Source organism: Protomyctophum parallelum (genome assembly GCF_964188405.1).
Source record: "Protomyctophum parallelum genome assembly, chromosome: 16".
NCBI lineage: Eukaryota > Metazoa > Chordata > Actinopteri > Myctophiformes > Myctophidae > Protomyctophum > Protomyctophum parallelum.
The window spans coordinates 24,634,214-24,651,647 of NC_139711.1; positions in this window are offsets into that span (position 1 = coordinate 24,634,214).

Here is a 17,434-nt window from a genome sequence, read left to right on the forward strand (position 1 = left end):
TTTAGTCCGACGGAGCGTCACAGTATAACTCCATAGGGACACAAAAGCGACACAAAAGTAGGACCTGAAAGTATCTCAGGAGGGGGCGCTCATGTCACAGCTAAAATACTGAATGTCATCTTGTCCCTAACACAAACATTAAATGCCATTAACAATACAGATAATTTAATGTTTGTGTTGGCACCGTTTGTCTTACATCATCATTACGTCACCTAATCAACATGAGTTAGACTTTAATGTATTAGCGCCGCTCACTTCACACAGGTGTGATTTTTATATCAAAAGTCCATAAAAAGCCAATTTGAATGACTTGAATGAAAACGTTCTGCGTGATGACGAAACGCGGCCCGAAAGAATCTTGATTTCATTCACCTGTTTGATTCCCATTGCTGCATGTTCCTCCAAACAGCTGATTTTGATTACAGAACTACTCTCTAGAACTAATCTCTTTCAAGATGACATCCAGACAGTGCATTTAAACTTGCAGCACACTAAAATATGTATCTGACAACATTATAGGTTAGAAATAAGCCAGGTACAGTAGTAGCAAACATGCTTTGCTTGCCATCTGTCTCTCATTTGTAAACAAACAAACTCCACGACCTGCGGATGTCCCATAGCCTGAAGGGATGCGATGCTCTGATTGGTTCAGAAACACACAGGCTTCCGTCTCAGACTGAAACTTCAAAATAAAATGACCAAAAAAAGCCATTGCACCCTGACTTTAAACATTCTAGGAATGTCTCTCTCTCTCTGTCTCTCTTGTTCTCTCTCTAATTGTCTCTCCCTCCGTTTGACAGAGCCCTTTTTTTTTGAAGGACAGGGAGTTCATTAGGTATTCACACCCAGGGCTCGATCCAATTGGACTGCCTAAAGAATCTGAAGGCAATGCAATTGTGTAATTTGCACACAAAGTGGTCTGGATTGATCCAAAATAAACCTCTCAACTTTAAATGTCGTGGGGAAAGAGGGCGGGCGTATAATTGCATCATTTAGGGAATTGATTGGCTGAGAGTCGATGGAAGGGAATCAGGAAGCGCCAGATAAACGGTGACAGCAGAGTCTTTTAGAGCGGAGAGCGGGCCGTCGATGCGCGCACGAACACACACACACACACACACACACACACAGAGGAAAAACACATTTGGCTCGAGCAAATGCCTCAAGAAAGAGACACTGAAGCATGCACACACACACGCACACACACACAGACACACACACACACACACACACACACACACACACACACACACACACACACACACACACACACACACACACACACACACACACACACACACACACACTCTCACACACACACACACACACACACACACACACACACACACACACACACACACACACGGTAGCAGGTACAAACAAATAAACAGAGACATACAGACCCATGGACACATTAACACACACACACCCACACACACACACACACACACACACACACACACACACACAACTGTGCACACACACTCACATTCTCCCACCAACACACACTCTAATTAGAGTGCACAAAGAAAGCACAGGTCCACATCACAGAGAGAGAGTGCTGTGAGGCGCTACAATGGCTGACGGAATTAGGGGCAACAAAAGCTTTCATTAAAGCAAACTAGACTTAACGAGCCAATCGATACGTCATAATTAAAGTCAGGAGGTTGGGGCCGCGCGAGAAAGGCAGGCAGGCAGGCGACTTAGAGACTCCAAATGATGGCAGCCGTTATTAAGATGGAGCCGATAACAGGAGCCTTGGCCAGACAATGGAGGCACTTTTCTGGGTTCCATACAAGAAGACCACACTGCAGGGCCTTTGTGTCACCACCCATGAGCTTTTGAAAAGGAGATTGATCACGAGAGAGGAGGCTGAGGAGAGGAGAGGAGGCGAGACCAGACGAGATGAGCGGAAGTCAAGCGGCGACGAGGAGCAAACGGGCACGGAGGGGGAGAGTGTCCCGAGTGTTTGCTTAAAAGCTGCAGACGTTTCCACGTTCCTATCCCGGGATTTGAACACTATAGGGATTCTCGTGTGGAAGACCAAACATCTACCTACATACCGCTCGCTCATCCAAGACAGCGATCCCCCGCTCGGCCAGAGGAGATGATATGGCATTTACGGGTTTCGGGCAGTACTACTTGTCAACCAGTAGGTGTCCTACCTGACAGCAGGGTCTAAATGTCTCAATGGAGGGAGACCACTGAACATGTATTGGTTTAGTTGTAATAGGAGGACAGAAATGATGCCAGTGTTGTACCAGCAGACATACGGAGCAGAGCAGAGCAGGCAAAGTGATGTTCATTATTAACACTTCATGTTTTATACATGGCATGCCCTGAAGTCATTGCATAGCAAATATATATATTTTTGTATGTATGTTAACTTGTAACCACATGGTGTTGGATAAGACAAATCAGAGAGAGAGAGAGAGAGAGAGGTATAGCTAGGTCAACCACAGGTCAAACACCTCAGCCCTCAGGCTAACTGCTACATCAATACACACACACGCGCATGTGCGCACGCACACACGCACGCACGCACGCACGCACGCACGCACGCACGCACACACACACACGCGCACACACCTATCTCTCTCATCTGCTCCCATTCTCTGTTTAATTAGCTCTTATCAATAATAGACTGGTTAATGTGGCCATTTCTGTTGACTCTGCTCAGAGTGAGAGAGAGGATGGATGAACAGGCTGAGAGTCAGGGACGGACAGACAGACAGACAGACAAGGACACCAATGGAGCAGTGTAGTGTCTTATTGTTGACGGACAGACATACAGACAAGGACACCAATGGAGCAATGTAGTGTCTTATTGTTGACGGACAGACAGACAGACAAGGACACCAATGGAGCAGTGTAGTGTCTTATTGTTGACGGACAGACAGACAGACAAGGACACCAATGGAGCAATGTAGTGTCTTATTGTTGACGGACAGACAGACAGACAAGGACACCAATGGAGCAATGTAGTGTCTTATTGTTGACGGACAGACAGACAGACAGACAAGGACACCAATGGAGCAGTGTAGTGTCTTATTGTTGACGGACAGACATTTTGCTCTTATGTCACACTCTGCCTGTATCCCACAATCCTACTGTATATCCCCTGACCAGTGGACAATCCTACTGTATATCCCCTGACCAGTGGACAATCCTACTGTATATCCCCTGACCAGTGGACAATCCTACTGTATATCCCCTGACCAGTGGACAATCCCCTAGGCCTAGGGTTTTGGCAAGTAAACAAGTCCAGGTGTGCTTTGGGACAACCACACATTATTATTATTATTATTATTATAATAATACGATATAGCCTACAGTATACAACCATACAAAAACTTTATGAATATTTATTTTTAGATACATTGTCTGCTATAAACTGCTGACAGACAGTTTATAGAGGTTCGTGCCGCTACACCCAGAGATCTGGCTACAACCAGACCGCATATCTGATGGATATGCCCATATATGGAGTTTCCTGATGTCATTAGTACATGTCCATATGTGGTCATGGTTAATTCAGAGTCATAATGATGGTCCGCGGTGGTCCCACCCACCCGCTGGCTGACCTAGGCTATTACCCAATTTTAATATGTATATGGGATTGGGACTGGATTGATGAACATCTTGTCTGGCTGACTGTTGTTCTAAACTAGTGGCAAGAACACATTTCAATAGGGGAAGGGAACATTATGAACAGGACATTTGTCAGTGTTAATTCAACTCCATGGCTCTAATAAATCCATTCATTTAAATGCACACTGAGGACTTTACTCTGTGGCCCGGGCAAGTTGAAAAATACCTTTTATTTAACCGTTCATTTGTAAACGGCGGCCGTCCTTTCCTGCTCGACATGCAGGGGAGGAGACGTGCATACTTCTGTCTGCAGCACTTTCTGCCGCTCGCTCAGAGATGCTCCCGCTGTGAATTTAGTGGAATCTGTAGTGGATTAGAGAGGCACAATAGGTACGGCCCAGACCCCTGAACATCCCGCACATTTTAAATATGTCTTCAATCCAAGCATGACTTTCACTTGTCCTGGATCAAATAAGATCTCTTTCCGCCGTCTCTGACAATTACACCAAGGCCCAGCTTTCAATTTGAGCAGGCAACGTGGAGCTGCTGGAGGAATGGCTTCCTATTGTGGACCTGAAGCGTGTGGACCTGAAGGATCTCAGTTGATTAAGCTGGGTAATGGCCTATTGAGAGCCACTGAGCACATCAGAATATTATACAACCACTTGCTGCCTCTTTATTCTTTGTACGTCTTTTGTCTTGTCTTCCTCCTTGTGTCTAAAGCCTGATTTATGTGTTGTTTTGTGGCGGTGTCGTGCACTGGAATTAGCCAATCTACAAGCTCACAGCGCATTGTGAGCTCGTCACGTGAGCTTGTAGAGCGGATATGTGTGACGTTTCTTTCTTTCTTTCTTTCTTTCTTTCGTTTCCACCTGTCTATAATTTCTGTCTGACTGACAGACAGACAGACAGACAGACAACACGAGTCCATAATTTGAGACGTCAACGTGAAAAGCCAGGGCAGTGTACAGTTCCCCGTGGCCAACCAGGGAGGAGTTTAGCAGCCCAAGATGATGTACTGTCTGTGGCGCAGGAGATGCTGATGATGATGACAATAGACCGCCTTTGTCCAGAAGTCTCTTCATCTCTCCACCTCATGCCTCTCTTTCGGCGGACTATCATTTCTGAATTACATTTTACGGTTCATTAAGTGTCTATAGCTCTGTGGTGTGAAGAGATGATCAGCGGAGGTGTGTTGAATGGACACGTTTGGACAGAGGCCAACCCTGATGAAACCTATATTGAATAGACACACACATCCGTCAGAAGATGTTTTGAAATAACACCAAGCGTGATCTATACACAGAGACGGTGTGCTCAAAGGTGAGCCATGATAGTGATGTAGTCTCTTTGATGCAGTGGTACTGTATAGGTCTGGGTGGGTTTTGGAAATGTTCAATCTCGTACCTTGAATTGGGTATCGCTTAATATGGTAATTTAAATTGAAATTGGACATGGACCATCTAATGAATCAATCAGCCGTAGAGCAGTGAGCTTTACCTAAAGGCTGATTTATATGTGGTTGCGATCGGGTATCACACACACTGAAAAAAAAAGGCAATCTACAAGCTCATGTCGACGCTCACAACGCGTCGTCGTAAAGCTTGTAGATTGGCTATTTTTTGGAGTGTGGTGCACCTTCTTGCAACTATGTATAAATCAGGCTTAATGCTGCTTGGGGAGTGGGGACACGTATAGGTTTTGGTCAAACGTAATTGTGAGGCTCTCCAGCCAACCAGGTTGATATGCTGTGTGAGCGGACGCCATCGGGGGGGAAGACGATGTCGTGTGAAAAGGGTTTGGACTGGACTTTGGTTTTGAATTATAACAACCACCATGTTGCTTTGATCTGCTCTTTCTTAACACAGGCGTAAGACACTGGCACACAAAAGACATCATCTGTGCCTGACTAGAATATGACGAGCACATTAATTACTGTTCCAATCTCGTAATATACTCTTACACTATACAGTACATATATACATACCACTGACACTCAAACCTGTGGGCCACCTCCAGATCATGACACAACTTTGACTGGCCCCCAATCAATCAACTACAAAAAAAAAAAAAAAAAGTATTACATTTTTAATACCTATAAACAGCTTTTTGTCCCCACACGTCTCAAGATTTGCCATTGACAATGACAGGGGAAATGACGTCAGAATTCTGAATTCCGCTGAATATGATGTAAATTAAACATCAAAACATTAAACGCCGTTGACATTGAATGGAAAACTTACGTCATATGTAAACGAGCAAATCGGCTAACCAATCACATGTTGATGTGGCCAATTAGGGACCACCTTATGTACCTTATGTGGCAATGTCAAATGTCTGCTAACATAAATTTATGTACGATGACACCCCTCATTTCACACAGGTGTGATTTTTCGAGGGGCTCTAGCCCCTCCTATATTCAGCTATAGTGTCGATTTATGTCCTAACACAAACATTAAATTCCGTTGACAATGAATGGAGAATTTACGTCATATGTGTCATGATGTACGATGATAAGAGCGCCCCTAACTTCACACAGGTGTGATTTTTTTATTTGGAATTGGAAACAGAATAAAACCTAATTATATTCTTACCTTTCATTGCATTACTGTGACATTAATAATCATTCTGTCAGGCAAGGCCCGCTCAGCGGAACCATGGACTGGAACTGCAAGTCACCTGACTTTATTGAGACCACCTTGTCCTGAATTTTGTAGAACAGTCCAGAATGACAGAATGACAATGTCCCACAAGTCAATGATCATGGATAAAAATAATCCTTAATGCCTCGCTCTAATTACCCTCTTTATAGAGAGAAATACGGTGTCACAAATGAATGCACAGGTGTGTCGAGGTGTGCTGAAACTCTTAAGATGTTTCTTGAACACAAGAAAAACCATGAACACAGCGTGCGATTCCATGAGATTATACATGCACATTCCCACTAGGCCGAGGACGACGTTTCAACTCAGCCTCACGGTGGCGCTATAACAGCCAATTCCTGTTTTTACCTATCACTGCACCAATCTGTGTACAACTGTATGCGCACTCCCTAGAGGCCAAGGAAAAACCTTTGCCCTGCATTTTTCACATCTGCCTGCACCAGAAGAAGGCAGGCTACAGTGTCCTGCTCATTTAGAAATCTATCCTCAGAGATGCTGAGTGATCTGGCTCTGCATATCCTCAACACAATGAAGATAAATTTTTTTGTTGCAAAAAAGAAATAATATATATATATATATATATATATATATATTAGCGATGTCCTGATCACGTTTTTGCTCCCGTTCCGATTCCGATCATTTGGTTTTGAGACATACCGATACCGATCTGATCTTTATATTTTTATAATAATAATAATAAATTGCCTACTACGTGCCTACTCGAAGCGTTTACAATGGTTCATTCATTTGGAGGTGAAGCGGCGAACAGTCAGACACATTGGAGGCAAAGTAGGGTTCAGTGTCTTGCCCAAGGACACCGCCGACCCATGGGTCATTGGATGACCTGCTCTACCTCACAGCCACCCATATATTTATATAACACTTATGCCATATCACAATAGAAAATATCCTAATGTATGTCACTGAAAGGCAAACTGTTTTTTTTTTTCTTTCTATGAAAGCATGGAATAATAGCAAAATAATGATGTATTGGTTAATTAGAGTGAATACAGTTCTACAGCTTATAGAACTGAAGTCAAGTTAAAACTCTTAAAAAGTATCTCTCATTCAGAGAGAGTAATACAGACACCTATGCCATCATGCATATAGCGGGGGTGGCATTTCCTAGGTGTCTTTCACACCTCTGAGTGTGACTAGTCTTTGTATGATGATCTCTGACTGGGACCAGAAGGAAAACAACTAGCATAAACACAACATTTTTACAAAATCTCATTGCTTATATACATCTTTCTTTGAGATTTACATTAGACAAATTAAAAATCCGATCTTTTCTCCCCGATTCCGATCTTTTGAAAATCATGTGATCCGATTTCCGATCGGGACAACCCTAAATTATATATAGTTCATATTACTCCTAAACATTTTGTCCAAACTTCACAGACATCCCTATCCTCCCGGTGGAGACCTGTGCCAGTTCAGTATCTGGTCACTTCCGACGCTAAATAGGCTGCAGGTGTAATGCAAAAGGAACAAGCCTAAGCAGCTCTAAACAACCAATAAGTCTTATCGGCTATTTGAAACTGGCAGATCTACGTGTCACATTGCAACATTGTGTGGGCTTGGAGATCTGCTATTTAAAAAAAAGATATTGTGGGGAAAAAGTAATATGTTTAACTCCATACAAGTGATGGGCGGGGATTTGAGTCTAGATTATAACACTATGACACATACGAACACTATACTCTATAGTCTATACCAGTGGTTCCCAAAGTGGGGTCCCTGAGGGAGTTCCAGGGGGTCCCCAGCTAAATGATAGTTTGTAACCAAATGGACCCTTATGGGTCTGTAACTCAGAGAGTGTACAAATGGAATGGTTCCATTTGTTCACTCTCAGAGTTAAAATAATGAGATAGTTGATTTTACAATATAAATTGTGGGGTACCAGAGATAGAAATGCTATTAAATGGGGGTCCGTAGACTACTAATGCATGTCAAACTGCTATCTTCTTATGGGGGTCCCTGGCATATCTTTTCAAATGGGGGTCCGCGGGATAATTAGTGTCAATTTGGGGGTCCTTGACATGAAAAAGTTTGGGAACCACTGGTCTATACTGTATGGTAATTGCCTCAAAACGCATAGCACCACAACACGCTGTGTGAGCTTGAGTATGAGCTTCTTCCGGTGAAGCGGAGTGGAAGAACCTGCAGCGTGTCTCTCTTTCAGAACACCCCGGCCGTCGCCCACTCTTTCCAAAGGCCAATCTAGCCACAAGGTCACAGTGTGTTTTTAATTGTGCCACCAAGCCCCCCCCCCCCCTCCATGATGAACGACTGCATGTTCTCAAAAGCGCCCTCTCCAATAAACAAGCTTATCTCTCCCCCCTCCCACCCTCCCCCCCTCTCTCTCTCTCTCTCTCTCTCTCTCGCTTCGTGTCCCAGTGCGCCGGCAGTTCACGTGAATAATGGGCTCTGAGTATCATTGTTAATCACTATAATTGTTAATGTTAAAAGGGGGGGGAGCGCTTTCTAGCTGCCCAATGCACCCCCTCCCCCGCCTGTATTGATTTCATTTTTTTTTTTACATTAAAACGCTGCGTCGCTCGGGCGGGCCGGCGGGCGGTCGCCAACCCCGTTTACTTCTACCCTCCCTCCAGAGAGAAGCTAATTAGTTATTTAGCCCTGTGTGTGTGTGTGTGTGTGTGTGTGTGTGTGTGTGTGTGTGGGTGGGTGTGTGTGCGTGTGTGTGTGTGTGTGTGTAGTAGAGCTAGCGTTAGCTAAAGCGTTTGGGGTGGGGGGAGTGTTATCAGTATTACTGATAAAGAGAATTGGCTGTCCCACAGTAGCTGAACAGCCAGGGCTGATAGCACATGTGCCTACTATAGAGAATGGACCAGCACACACACACACACACACACACACACACACACACACGCTCATTTGAACATTTATTAGGATGATAGATGCACAATAGATGTATGTGCATAGCACGCATAATATGCTTATGTACACCATGCGCAGCACATACAGTATGCCCATTTATGCATGCACAAGCACACACACATCTTACCTTCCAATGCACAAGCTGCAGACTATAGTAAAAGCATCAGTGTCTGTTCATGTATCTGTTTGGTTGGTTGGTTGTTTGTTTACATTTGTTTACTCGCAGGCTTCATACACACATTTCAAACGGAATGGAACAGAAATTCTGCGTTCTGTCTGTGTTCGTTGGCCGCCTCAATGCTTTTCCAAATGGAAGTCACATGGTTTGACCAAACACTTGTGTTTGATTGCCCCCTCCCCCCATCAAACACAAGTGTTTGGTCAAACCACGTGACTTCCATTGGAAAAGCATTGAGGCGGCCACGAAACACGGACAGAACAAGAATGTCCGTTTGATATGTGTGTATGAGGCCTCAGAGTTAAAGGTGGTAGGATACCAATGTCATCCAACCAGAAGAGAGAGAGAGAGAGAGAGAGAGAGAGAGCTGTACAGGATACAGGACAAATCTACAAATCTACATCTACAAAACACAATATTGGAACTGAACCAGTATGAATTGAAGCTGACGCGCACGCACGCATGCACGCACGCACGCACGCACGCACGCACGCACGCACGCACGCACGCACGCACGCACGCACGCACGCACGCACACACACACACACACACACACACACACACACACACACACACACACACACACACAGTTTGTTTGGAACTTCGGTTCCTAGTGGAACCATTAACCTTTCAGTAGAAAGTGATAATAATCACGCAGTAATCAGTGTAACGACAATGACAGAAAGATGAGAGGTGTGTGACTGCTGTGTGTGTATGTTTCCTTAATTAGTGGCAGTAATCAGATGCTGCTCATTACACTCTCAATGCATGACTACATATTGTGTGTGGTGGGGTTGTGTAACAGACTTTGCAAGTTGGAGCAAAGGCAGAGTTCTCTGATCCTCACACACACACACACACACACGCGCGCACGCGCGCACACACACACACACACACACACACACACACACACACACACACACACACACACACACACACACACACACACACACACACACACACACACACACACACACACACAGTCACACACAGCTAATGCCCTGGTGTGATCACAGCTCCAGATCTCCTGTCATAATTAATTATCTTCCTTGGATCACAGGAGCATTCTAATTAGACAGACTCCTTCAATTACCTGCCAGGAATGAGTGTGGTCCGCAGCACACCACACATCAATGCCACTGCCAGGAATTAGCCCGCTTGGCTACGTGTCAATGAGCAGCAGCAATTACCTGCCACATTTAAGTCTGCCACTGAGGCTCTTGGAGACATTAGTCTGGACAGACCTACATATCGTCTCCGTCGGCCGGAAACCTTGTATGTCCACAGCCTTTACTTTTCAGGAAATTGATAAAATAAGTAACCTGTGTTCCTATATGGATCCAATGTAGTTATTATTCATGAAGAAAGAAAGGCACTGGAGCAAAGTCGGGGACAATTGAAGCCTTTCTTTTATTAACGGGGTGCAGGCAAATGGAAGTTTCGACGTCAATACATCTTCGTTGCGTCGTTCATGACCCGACAAAGATCTATTGACATCAAAACTGTGATTTGTTCCAGTGTCTTCTTTCGTCATGCCCTTACGACTTACGAGTCCAGCTGCTGAGATGCACCGGACCGGCCTGAATTGGCTTGAGGTTCGGTGCTGGTGGAACCCCACATTGTATGTTCCGTATGTATTTGCTCACACGAGCTCTCATTACTTATTATTACTTTTCAATCGTTCAATATTCATAAAATCCACAGACAGGCTTAACCACTTTAGCTTTCACTTTTCCACTTTCAAGTTGTCAAGAAATCGCATCGCAACATGGTGTGAGCTTGCACATCGGCTAGTTATCACTATACTTTTGCACAGCACTCTTATTTGACAAAGTAGGGCATTCATTTATGAAAAGAAAACACCAAAAGTTGAAATATGGAGATACTTGGTTTCTGCCCCGACAGCAACGATATATGAATGATATTATGGACGGTTATTTCATAACCTCTCTTTATTATACCCTATGGAGAAGATTTTTTGGGGGGGTTTGCATATTACTACAGTACACACAATATTTAATAAGGGATAGACACTAACTGGAGCAGCTCGGACAGTTTAAAGAAGTGACTCATTTCTTGTACTTGTAGTGCGCTCTGGTGCGGTATTTCCGAATGCGCCCCTAGACTCCCTTTGTACACAATGTCTGAACATGAATGTATTCAAGATGGCTGAAATAATAACAGCTCCTAAAAAAGTTTGATCCATTTTAATGTTCCCTTGGGAGGAACAAAATGTATGTTTTTAAATAAATGTTACTTCAGAAGTAGTTTATTTACAGATTAAAAAGCTCAAGTCAGTTACAAAATACTGTACGTTATCAAATTGTACCCTTTAACCAGAATGACCACATTTCCAGCAGTGCGGCCGAGCGCATCGCTTTGTTAACACCTTAATGGATCAGTGCAAAATACAGTATTACCAAATTGTACCCTTTACCCCTATATAACATATATCCAGTGTTGTAGTGGCAATTTCTCAACTGTTATTTTAATTGTCTATTTACTTTACGGAAATTACCAGTTTTTACCAGCTAGTTCTTGAATCCTTGGGCCACTGTTATCTAAACGTTCTCTTTGGACTGCTTCAGAACACAGTACTTAGCACAGCAGGTCACACAATGGACCAATGATATACTGTACATCCAGCCACTGTCGTGACTGTTAATTCACGCTGTTGAAATTGAGCAGCTTTTGTAAGGTGTGAGTGGTTGTTTCTGATTCAATTACACAAGGTAGACTCACACACTTACGAGTATGAACGTGCACATCCGCTCCTGCTCAAAAGACTTAACGTGATGCCGTGGTACAGCGTGCAATGAATACTGCACCACTGCACATATCAAATGTACACCGCTCGGTTCATTGATTGTTATCTGCGCCAGGCTGTAAGGCCGGGAGGCACAGATTGTGTTTTCGTCCCTGTCTCTGTGTTTTGTTGTCTGTCCAAAATCCACTTGAAGCAAAAATGTGCCTTGACTAGGACTCTCGCCAATATAATGGACCTTTCGCTAAGCTCCACTAAACCAGACCCGGACAACTCAGCCCTTGTTAGACAGCTCACTCGTTGATTTAAATATAATAAAATGTTCAACAAGGCCTGCAGTATGCACTAGAAAATGTGAATCTACTTTACTGCGTCTTACTGTGCTATATTGGCACCGGACAGAATTGTTAGTGTAGCCTACAGCACATTAAAGACTACAAATAGTAGCAGTTAATACATAGACAAACAAAATAAACACTTTAACATGCAGTACGGTGCGGAACGAGTTGCTCAATAATTTTGGTGTGTTGAACACAAACTTGAACCCAACCCCAAGACTCCTTTTGGAAGAGACTGGCTGTCTCCATAACAAACTGCCAGTCTGGCAGTGTGCCGCGGGTTCGACTCCCGATCCCGACATCCCGATCCCCATCTCTCTCCCCATTTCCTGTCAGCCTACTGTCTGTCCCTCCATAAAAAATGTATAAAATAAAGGCGAAAGCCTTAAACAAAAACCATACAAAATAAATAAATAAAATGCGTCTACTATCAAAAATATGAATAGCTTAAACTGCTTGTATTTCTAAACATACTCTAATCTAATAAAGAGTGGTTCACTATGCACCCTGCCAACGTAACCAATATGTCAACATGATTAACGCTTACAGATTTGCTTTATATGATTTGTTCCTTTATTACTATTCGTGGTAGTAGTAGTAGTAGTAGTAGTCGTAGTAGTATTGTCATCACTATGGGTGGGTGAGCTGTGTAATTTCCCCTGTATTAATCTCTGTTTGTGTTTGACAACACAGCCACAGCCTGCATTTAGGTAAAGAGAAGTCCAGTGTGATTCAGCCTGCAGACGGCCGCAGAAGGGCTTGTTGTTGCTCAACAGGGACAATTTAGATCAGAGAAAATAACAATACTTTGGCACTTCAGGAGAGACCACCCAGATACAATATACTGGAGCACTTGACTGACCTGCATTTGTCAGTGCAGTTAACCCATTCTGACCTGAGATCAGATTCATACGAGGGTTTCCGCCGAACACACACTGGTCTGATGAACCCATTCTGACCTGAGATCATATTCTAAAAATGTCAGTCGCTCTTTGATTTTTCAAAAATAGCAGACCTCGGCGCGATATGAGCTTGTAGTGGTTAATGGATACCTGAATACTGTACCTTGCACCATCTTATTATGGTATACCTATTATGTTTTATGAATGTTGCCAATTATCATTTATATGTGCGCTATACTCTCAATTGGGCGAGGGGGGGGGGGGGTTGGCTTAGTGTAAGGTCCATTACACAATTTTTTTGTCGCATTCAATTATGTGAATGTCTTTACACAGCAGTTGCCTCGTCAAACTCAAAGATTGTGTAGCATAACACGTGACGGCTGTAATAGCACAAACAACAGTAAAAAAAAAAAAAACAACAGTGAACAAAGAGCAAAATGCTGTGTATAATAACCTTTAGACTGCAGTGCAGTTGGGTCTCTCCTGGCCCAGCCTAGCTCGGGGCCCAGCGTGGCCTATATAGCCCATTTGGAGTTTAAGCGCTGGCTAAGTGATTTTAATTAAAGATAAGTTCCTGTGTGTGGGGGCCATACTTACCCTGTTAATCTGAATCCAATAGAGTGGATGTAGCGTCTGGGAGGCCCTTGTAAAGCACAGGCTCTATTGAAGCCCGGCGCATTTCATTTGGCTGGGAATCAATGCAGATTGACGCCACTTAACATGCAAATGCTGCTTGGGTCAGATGGCCGTTTCCTGGCGTCCGGGCGGCGGGCCAGATGCACTGTGCAGCGCCTCGTCTCTGGGCTAAAAAAGCTCTCACTTCTCTCCAGTTCTGCCCTCGTCTCTACGCTTCCTGACGATCTCTTTTCCTTTTTCACCACACTTCCTCTTCCCAGTGGTGGAAAGTAACTAAGTACATTCACTTAAGTGCTGTAGTATAATTTTGAGGTATTTGTACTTTACTTGAGTTTTTTCCAGTTTCCAATACTCTTATACTTCTACTCCACGTCTCGGATCCAAATATTACATACTTTTACTCCACTACATTTTTTTTGAAAACGTTAGATACTAGTTACAGTACTTTGTAGATTTTGATTATTATTACAAAACATACATTAACCACTTCAGCCCTATATGCCATTTGAAAATAGCCGATCTACAAGCTCACAATGCAACGCATTTGGAGCTTGTAGATCTGCTATTTTCAAAAGATTTTTATACATTAGAAAAGTTGATATGGGACATTCTGCATAATTAGTGCTTTTGCTTGAGTACATTTTGAATTTCAGACTTTTACTTGTAACAGAGTATTTCTGTATTGCAGTATTGATACATTTACTTAAGTAAAAAAATGTGAGTACTTTTTCCACCACTTCCTGTGTGGTCCTTAATTCATCTCCCTCTCCTCCCTGAAGCCCGTACGCTCTGTGGCAGTGGTGGAAAGTCATTAAGTGCAGTCATTAAGTACATTAAGTACTGTACTGTACTGTACTGTACTGTACTGTACTTAAGTACAATTTAGAGTTTTTTCATTTTTTTCCGATTTTCAATTAACAAGCCCTTTCAATTAACAAGCCCTCTTACTGTATATACTTTCTCTATTTGAAAATAGACGAAATACAAGCTCTCTATTTACAACTTGTGAAATGGGACATTCTAAAATACGTAATAAGCACTTTTACTTTTGTTACTTTAAGTACTGTATATGTTTAGATTTTCAGATTCATACAGATTTTTAAAGTACAGAATGTAAGCTTTCATATGATGTATCATTCAATGAAATTGAAAAATATTTGAAGGAGATATGCCCTTTGAATATTCACAACATTCACAACACCTAGAGCTGGACAGAAGTGGGTGTGACAATGGGAGGGACAATAGGTACTTAACTCCACCCACAATGACCACCATAACCAACCCCACGTTTTAGCTGTCAACAGTGCAACACTAGAAACAGTAGATCAGACATTTTATTGAAGTGACTCAATCACTGAATCAAAAATAATGAATAATAATAATGCTTAATTTTAGGGAAAATAAATGGTAAATCATGCTAGAATTTCTACATACAATATTGCACTTTCCCTGAGACTTTAACCCACAGTATCTGCTCTCCCACCGACATCGGGTGTCTCAGTCGAGAGATACTTCCACTGTAGCTATAAAATCCCAAATGCTCCTCTTAGCCGCATGTTCAATAATTCTGTGTTTACAAACACACAAGCACGACATTCCAAAGACCAATCGAAACCTACATGCAAATCTCGGAACTGCTCCTCTCCGCCCCCAAAACAGGTAACAGGTAAAGTTACCGAAAAAACAAGCCCACTTTGACTTATAAATGTATACATTAAATTTGCCCAAATCGATAATCTGTTGGAATGAAAACCTTCTTCAACATTCAAACTGTGTTAATATGAATTCATTCTAGGGGAGATGAGGACCATTTTGTCAGATGCGGTCACATTTGTACTTTTGTACATTTTATATGAGGGACTTTTACTTGCAAACGTTAACTTTTACTCCGCCACTGCTCTTTCTCACTCCTCTTTTGCATTTCCTTTCATCTGCCTCCCTCGTATAAGCCTGACTATACTTTGTCGTACCACGGTGTCGCACGGCAAAAACAGCCGACCCGCAAGTCTGTTTTTGTTCCTGCGTTGACTTTGTGGGAACCTCCTCTTCTCATCTCTCTGTTTCTCCGTCGTTTTTCACCTTATTTCCCCTTCCTCTCTCCTTCCTGTGTCTTTTACTTCTCATTTCCTGTTGCTCCTCTCCTTTACCCTCTCAGTCCTTCCCGCGTACAGACGGGGCCCTGTCCTCCCTGCTATTGTAAAAAGAAAAAAAAAAAGAAATCCTATTTAGGATATACGTCCATTTAAGCATAGGAGAAAATAAAACGTTATTGATCGTTTGATAAACTGCCACAGATGACAACAGAATGTGAGTAAAGTTGCACACTGTGTGTGGGTCTGCGTGTGTGTGTGTGTGTGTTAGCTGGAGGCAGTATGTGGATCAATAGACTGTATTTGTGTGTGTCGGGCCCTTAGCCATCCTTCCAATTACACATTTCCAGCAGTGCGGCCGAGCGCATCGCTTTGTTAACACCTTAATGGATCAGTGCAGGGAGACGGAGAACACACACACACACACACACACACACACACACACACACACACACACCGATACAGCTTTACAAGGTAAGCATTCTCAAATTGATTTGCTAAACAGTGTTTTGAGACCCGGCACTCTCCTGCCACTGTGTAATTACTATGAGAGCTGACGGTGTATCTGTGTGTGTGTGTGTGTGTGTGTGTGTGTGTGTGTGTGTGTGTGTGTGTGTGTGTGTGTGTGTGTGAGTGTGTGTGTGTTTGTGTTTGTGTTTGTGTTTGTGTTTGTGTTTGTGTGTGTGTGTGTGTATAATTTAATAAGGCTCAATGTGTTTGCTGGCTGTAAGCGGCACCGTAGCTAACAGTTTCCCACCCAGGCAATTCAAGGAAGCGCCATGTGACTAATTAGTTAATTGGATGACAGGAGGGGCATGTTTCTCTCTCTCTCTCTCTCCCCTGCTCATCCCCAGCCTCACCTACATCCCTCACCTTGGAGCGAGGAGAGCTTGTTTTAAATTTCCTCAAATTTGTTTCAGACACAACAGAAGAATGAGGACAGACAAACAACAGTGGGATGCGTAAAACCGGGGCTATATTCTCTCTATGTACAATATTACAGTACAAGGGTACACTCTTCTTTTTTCAGGAGCTGTCGACTCAGGCTGAAACCCTGCCCAAATAGGAGGTTTTCAGAAGGGTCCTTGGGGGACACTATGGCGATTGACTGATCTATTTATTTATTTAGTAATTTTTCCGACCCCACGTCACGTTAGGTGATCATCGTTGTGTATTGGCTGCATGCTTGCCTCTCGCCTGGCTACGTGCAGTCTCAACTCTCTGATAATAACTAGGCGTTAGACAAGCTAATACATACTGTAGTGTACTAGGTGTGAAGTCATGACGTTCCTCCCCCAGTAATGTCCCTACACTTTCCCTCCTCGCCACTGGTGGGTCATTATGTCATAGATATGTTATCGATGACTGAGG